The sequence below is a fragment of the Bacillus rossius genome, chromosome 14 (assembly GCF_032445375.1).
Source record: "Bacillus rossius redtenbacheri isolate Brsri chromosome 14, Brsri_v3, whole genome shotgun sequence".
Classification (NCBI taxonomy): Eukaryota; Metazoa; Arthropoda; class Insecta; order Phasmatodea; family Bacillidae; genus Bacillus; species Bacillus rossius.
The window spans coordinates 45819171-45826301 of NC_086341.1; positions in this window are offsets into that span (position 1 = coordinate 45819171).

The following is a 7131-nucleotide window of genomic DNA, read 5'->3' on the forward strand; positions in this document are numbered from 1 at the left end:
AATGGCCTTAAAAACACATTAGTTCCAATTTTACCAAATACTTTTCCATACTGCATTCTAATTACTTCATATAAAAATCACAAAAATTTACTTCAAATGTAAAAGAATTTGCAGTTCAATTAGTTCCCCTCATTTCTTTTGGTCTGGGGAGTTTTGAGTAAATTTCTTGCCTTGGCACAACAGAAATGTCATCCACGCCTGGGAAAACAAATTTGTTACCCTTTTTCCTCAAATATTTCACTTCAAATTCTTCGTTGCCATTGACTTGCACTTGACCAACATAAAACACAGCATTATCCTTTGTATTTGTGAACTTGACCATTAAAAAGTCTCCATTTTTTATTTGATCACTGTCAATCAAAGGTACTGGTCTACTGAGCTCACTATCACTAAAATCAAAACCTTCATTTTCAGACAGAAGTTCCATTCCTCCATCAGATTCTTCTGTTTCGGATCCATTTTTCTTCTGTGTTATTCTGTTGACTTGCTTTTTTGATTTAAACAAGCATGTTTTTACTACCCTCTTAGATTTACTCTTTGATTTCTGGGATTGCTTATCATCTTTCTTTCCCTTTTTTATCTTCTTATTTTCTTCTAATTCTTCTAATCTTCTTTTCTCTGGGGTATCAGTAAAGATTCGAGATTTACCTCGCTTCCTTCCCCTTGTACCTTCTTTTCGAGGTCCAGCTTTTGGAAAAGGCAAAATGCTTTCTAGTCTTAAAACTTCTGGTAGGCCTGCTGCAGAAGAACTCTGTTGTAGAATACTTTGATTAGAGCTACTTGTAGTTGAAACATTTACATGACTTGCAGATGGTGTTACTGGACCACCAATAGACTCCTTTTCATTGTGAATAGTGGTGGCTCCTTCAGCTGTCACATCTGCAACAGAAAGTTTGTTTCCCTCCACATTTTCAAATGAAACCTGGGGAGATATAGCAACAGCACCTGGGTCTTCTTCTGGATGGTTGCCATTAATTTCATTAGTGGCCTCATTAGGCAGTGGCCTGTCTGAGACATAACTACCCAAAAAGTCCTCTTCTGAAAAAATGAGGCGGTTGAAAGGCCAAATTCCAGTTTTAGAAAAAGAAGAATATTTTTTGGGGTGAATGAGTTTATGTATGCTACTCCTACAAGGCTGGCTATGTTTTCCACACGTATTACTTTGTTTTTGGAAGCCAGAGATCGGGTTAAGTCATTGAAAGCCACCCGTAAAGCAGCCTTGAATGGACCAAACACAGAGATATCTAATGGTTGCATCCGGTGAGAACAATGAGGAGGGATGGTGAGCAGTATAATGCCATGATCCTTGGCAAATGATACAGATTCTACAGTTATGTGACTGGCGTGATTATCAAGCAGCAATAAGATAGGGTTGTCAGATGCACAATTTGTTTGCTGTTGAACATGCTGCAGGACATTAATAAAAAGGTCTGCAGTCATCCAGCCAGATGAGGATGGAAGCCCTAAACTTCCAGTTGGTGCTCCAGCAAGGTAGCAGTCCCTGAGACGAATTTTTGGGAAAACAAAAACTGGAGGCAGACTGTTCCCACAGGCAGCAATTATACAACAAACTGTGACTAATTCACCTCGCTCTCGTGCTACTACTTGTCCAATCTGTTTCTTCCCTGTTTCAGCAATAACTTTTGGACAGTACTGACACCAGTTTCATCCAAGTTGAAAATTTTGTTTGGTGGAAAATGATATCTATCCATTACAGAACTATAGTTATCAAAAAATTCTGCAACATTTGTTCTATTGAATGCTGTTGCTCTTGCAAGGCTCGTATTCTCAGGCTTGCGTAGACTTAGCTGTTGATGACGTTTCATGAAGCTCTTTATCCAGTCAAGACCTGCCGTCTGATCTCGTTCCCAGCTTGATGGAAATTTAATTTTAAGTTTTGCAGCATATTCGTAAGCAAGCTTCCTGGCTTGATTATACGTAAGTCCGTAATGCATTGCAGAAGCTGTGGTTAAATAGTCACTTAACATGTTTTCTTGATCATCTGAAAATACTTGGTGAACACAGTACTTATTTCTACCTTTCACTCGAAGACTTGCACCTAGAGTGTCCTCCTCTGAGGAATTACCAGAATCACTGATAACCAACAACTGTGACTTCAATAACTGAAGCCTCTTCGATAGCATTGACTTTTTGAGCCCATATTTTTCAGCAGTTGTTCTAATAGTCTTTTTCTCCTTCAAAACCTCATCCAATGCTTTCCGAACATTTTCTTCTGAAATGTCGCACCGAGTTGTTTTTCTTTTATATGTCCGCACCATCTGTAACAAAAATAAATTTGTAGGTTCGATTAATTTAAATAGGCTAGTGTTACCGTTCACTGGCAAGAAAATATTCTTATCTCCAAAGTGATAAAAACCTTAAAGCAAGAAATAATAAACGTTTGTTCCAATAGAAATGAAGAAGAGGCTTAAGGGGCTAGTGTGGACAAGGTTTGGACGTGTCCACACTAGCCCCCCCATACCTTGTCCACACTAGCCCCAGACTACTGTTTCGCAAAAAAAAATTGGTTGAAAATATTTCCTTTATTAAAATATATAAACTAAAATTCTTGTAGATAAGTTGACAAAACATACTTTTAGAACTACTGGAGTAAAACTACATAAAAAATAAAAGTTTGAAAATATCTTACCTTTTACAAGCATGCAAAATTATAGCAGGAACCAACAAAAACATGTAAACACAGATATTAAGAAACAGTATACAATCCTCATCTCCTTACTGCATCATATGATTTTAGTCAGAATAGCCAACCTTTGAAAAAATTACTAGCTTTTCTCTGTCAATACTGAAAGATATATCATGACTGTCCACACTAACCCCATGTCCACACTAACCCCCCTCTCCCTACATATTTATAATTTGTAAAAAATACTTTCTTACGTTGTTTCTGTTCGAATCTAAAACTTTGTCTACACACACAATACCTTTAATAAACAGTAAAAAACTTGGACGATGAATTTCCTAATTATACTTTTATTAATAAACAAACATCGTTCTTTGTAACGAATAAGCGCGCGCATGCGTGAAACATACGAAAGATGCGAGTAACGAAATGCATTCGTGTGTAACGTTTCGTTACTCGTTACTAGATGCCGCACCCGTTACTCAGTAACGAATACATACGGTTTGCTACTGCTCTAAACATTCACTGCAGTTCGTCCTGGCCGTGTATCACCATGTTGCGGGCTGTCATGCTTTGTAGTTAGTATCTTTATAGTGAAATAAGGAATGGATAAGTGCACGAAAAAGACTTCATTTGTGTGGAATTTTTTCACGGAAAATAATGAGTTTGCTAATTGTAATTTGTGTAAACAAAAACTGAGTTATAAATCATCGACTAATCTGAAGAAACATTTGAAAAAACATTGATATAGTATGCTCACTAATGTACCTATCTGTTTTTTTATTTTTTATTTTTGATAAAATCGTGAATTTTTAATGTATAAAAACACTAGTTACTAATTGTTTTCGAAAAAAGAAAGTCCATATGTTGATTACCTACATCTGTTATTAGTGTCAACTGAGAATTTATTTGCATTTTCATAGCTGTTAGGTGCACAAATATAAATATTATATCTTGTATTAATGTACTTTTTAATATTAAAATTTCATTAGTTTTATTATTGAACGAGACGGTGCACGCACTGCGCACTGAGTGTACTAAAGTAGGACAATAAACAAAGTAACCAGGGCTGCCACTCTGATATTCATGAAAAACCTAGATAACCTAAAAAAAAACCCAGACACATGGGTAAAAAACCCAGATGCGTCTAAAATGCTATCGTTGAAAATGTTTGCGTACTAATTCAAAAATATAAACATAACTGGTTTTAATATAAAACAATTAATTACCTTACAAGACTGAAAACGGTTAAATACAACCAATACAAGAAAATTACACTGCAGCAAAATGGCTGTATAAGTAATTCTTGGACCAGCACATATCATAAAAAAAACCTACAAATATATACATGACAAAACAAACACCATCACTGCATACTTTAAACCGGTAAATGTTTTTATAAAACTGCATCATGTACGTTAGTCTTTATTCAGAGTCTGATTCTACAAGATTGGTTTGAAGGTTAATTGTTGCATTGGTTTTGTGTTCTGCAAGCCTCTTTGAAGAATGTGTCTAATTTAATATTCGACTTGGCTTCTTGAAAACTAGTTTTGTGTTTATATGTATTTTTGTGTGTGAAACACATAGACTTGTTTGCATTTATCAAACATATATTGCAACAGATACAGTAGCTACTACCTACCTTTATTATTGTTTTAGGTATAAAAATTAATAAAATTATAAAAAACCTGGAATAGTTGGAATTCATTATTTAAAAACCCAGAAACCCAAACACCATTGTAAAAACCCAGATCTGGGTGGAAAAACCCATGAGTGGCAGCCCTGCTTGTAACAATATCGCTTTGCGCCTCTCCTTCAAGGCTTCAACGCCTTCCCCTGCGCTTCCTCCCCTACATTCTTTCCCTTCTTTATCCCTTATTCGTCGTTCCTGCTCCCTCCCCTTTCACAAGCTCCGCCCAAGTGACCGTCATCTGCGATCGGGTACTGCGCTCATTGGCCGTGGTGTTGTTCCAGGTGAATTCTGAACTGATACTAAAGTCTCTGATACTTTTCAAGTGTACTCGTTTGCCGTTCCTGATACAGGCGCGTATCAGTAACAAAGTACCAGGTTGATACTTTTCGACCCACCTCTAGTTAGCACTCAAGCTGTGCTAAAAACACTTCATGCTGTTTTGTAATAAAACAAGTCATGTTCTATATAAATGAGTATGAGATGCAAAAATTTATGGTATGCAACAAAACAAAATATGTGGCTACCAAAATGAATTAATTTGCACTGGTTTGTTTGTGCCTTATAATCAGGGGCGCAACAACAGGGGGGGGGGGAGGGCAAGGGTATTTTGCCCCCCCCTCTGAAACCTTGAAGTGGGGGCAAACGGGGGCAAATAAAGTGCTGTGTAATCAATTTTTTAGATGATAAAACTGCTTAAATAGCACCATTTTCCACCTTGAAATACAAATTTTCCCGCTTCAATAGGGGGGGGATCGATGATTCTTTATAAAAAGGTATATTGCCCCCCCCCCCCCCCCCTCTATGGAAATTTAGTTGTTGCGCCCCTGCTGATAATAGCTTATGCATTACTTCTCACATTCAATGTAGCTATGTTAGCAATATATTATGAAAAGTTGGGAAGCCTACAACTCACGTAGTTTTGGTTCCCTGCAAGAATTTACAAAGATTTCCAAAGTTTTGCATTTTGGTATTAACGCCACTCCAGCCGCTAAATCAGAAGTTTCCAATGAAAACAAGCATGTTGTGACTGACCTGACCTGACCTGACCTAACCTAACCTAACATAACCTAACCCTTCGATATTTTTAATTTCAATTTTTGAGAGAAATCCAAAGTTGCACGAACGTGGTAGGGAACCAAAACTATGTGAGTTGTAGGCTTCCCATGAAAGTTACTATCTAGCGGATGGGCTCAAAACTACTTCAAATAACTAGGTCCGAGTCTCTGCAACTAAAGAGTTTCATCCCCATGGTCGGAGTTTAGGCATGGTGAGCCCCACAACTGCGAGTGAATCCCGTAGCGCCGTGTAGTGGCGTGTAAACGAAACACACGCCAGGGCCGATAGTTCCGGTACGCTGACAGCCGAGTGACGAATTTACCAGTAAACTCAGGCACACGGATAAAGGTGCTGTTATCAGCCAAAATTGGGAAATTTGTGCCAAGTAAACACAAAAGTTATAACGCTTGATGTGTTTGAAGCAAATTGACACTGGCGAACACACATCAGAATTTTGAACCGAAATTTGTAAAAAAAATTAGTGCTCTATAGTGATAATTTGTGCCATAGTAAACATGTTATCTGCTACAATACAAACAAGGTTGTAAACATATGGTAAGGTGGTTGCCAACTCTACGCAGGGCTGCAACTAGAGTCTCTGGCACCCGGGGCATGAATGGATTCATGCCCCCCCCCCCCCCCTCTTTTTTGCACATACCACACCAATAAAGCGGGGGGTCCGGGGGCCCTCTCACGGAAAAATGGTGCTATTTAAGCATTTTCCATACCTACATGTAACAGTTTCTGTGCTACTGTACCTTCCATGCATGAACTCACTATGTCCATAAAGTAGTCCGTATATTCACTAGACTTGTTCATTAAATATATGTTGAGACGTTATATTGTAAATCAGATTAGACATTCCTGGCATGCAAGTTAAAAAAACTTTTTACCAGTTACCAGTTGTAGTAGGAATTACAATGCAAGCGATTTCGGCGCCCCCACAGCTTTGCGCCCGGGGTGGACGCCCCACTTGCCCCCCCCCCCCCCCCCCCCCCCCCCAGTTGCCGCCCTGACTCTACGTCAAGATAGTGACCACCATTTGAAAATATCAATTTTTGGAATCAATTTTGTTTTCACGAATTAGTGCTCAATTTATTTGTGTTGCTCAAAAGCAAAATTCCCAAAATTGATGCTAATTAAACAAGAATTAGCCCTTGATATAGCAAATTGACAGATGGTGACCACACATCAGAATTTCGAACTGCAACTTTGTCAAAAATTATTGCTCTTAGTGTAAATTTGTGCCACAGTAAACCAAATTTGTGCTACAATAAATAAAAAGGAAATACATATAGTATGTTAGTAGCCAAATTGACAACTGTTTGGCAAACATTCATTGGAAATATTTAATTTTTGGAATCAGTTCCATCTCATGAATTAGTGCTCAATTAGTGCCACTTATTGCCTAAATTATGACATTTGTGCTAAGTAAACAAAACATACATAGCCTTTTATATTTTATACCAAAGACAGCTGGTGACCACTTATTAGTATTCCGAACTGAAACTTTGTCAAACATTATTGCTTCACGAGTGTGAATGTTTGCCGTATTACACATAATTTGTGCTACATTTCATAAAAAATTATAGCATATAGTTAAGTGGTTCCCAACTTGATGTCAATTTGATGACCACCCATTTAGAATTAGAAATTTCGCAATTAATTCTATGTAAAGATTTAGTGCTAATTTAGTGCTGCTAAAATATTGTAATTTGTGCTAATTTAAAAAAATATA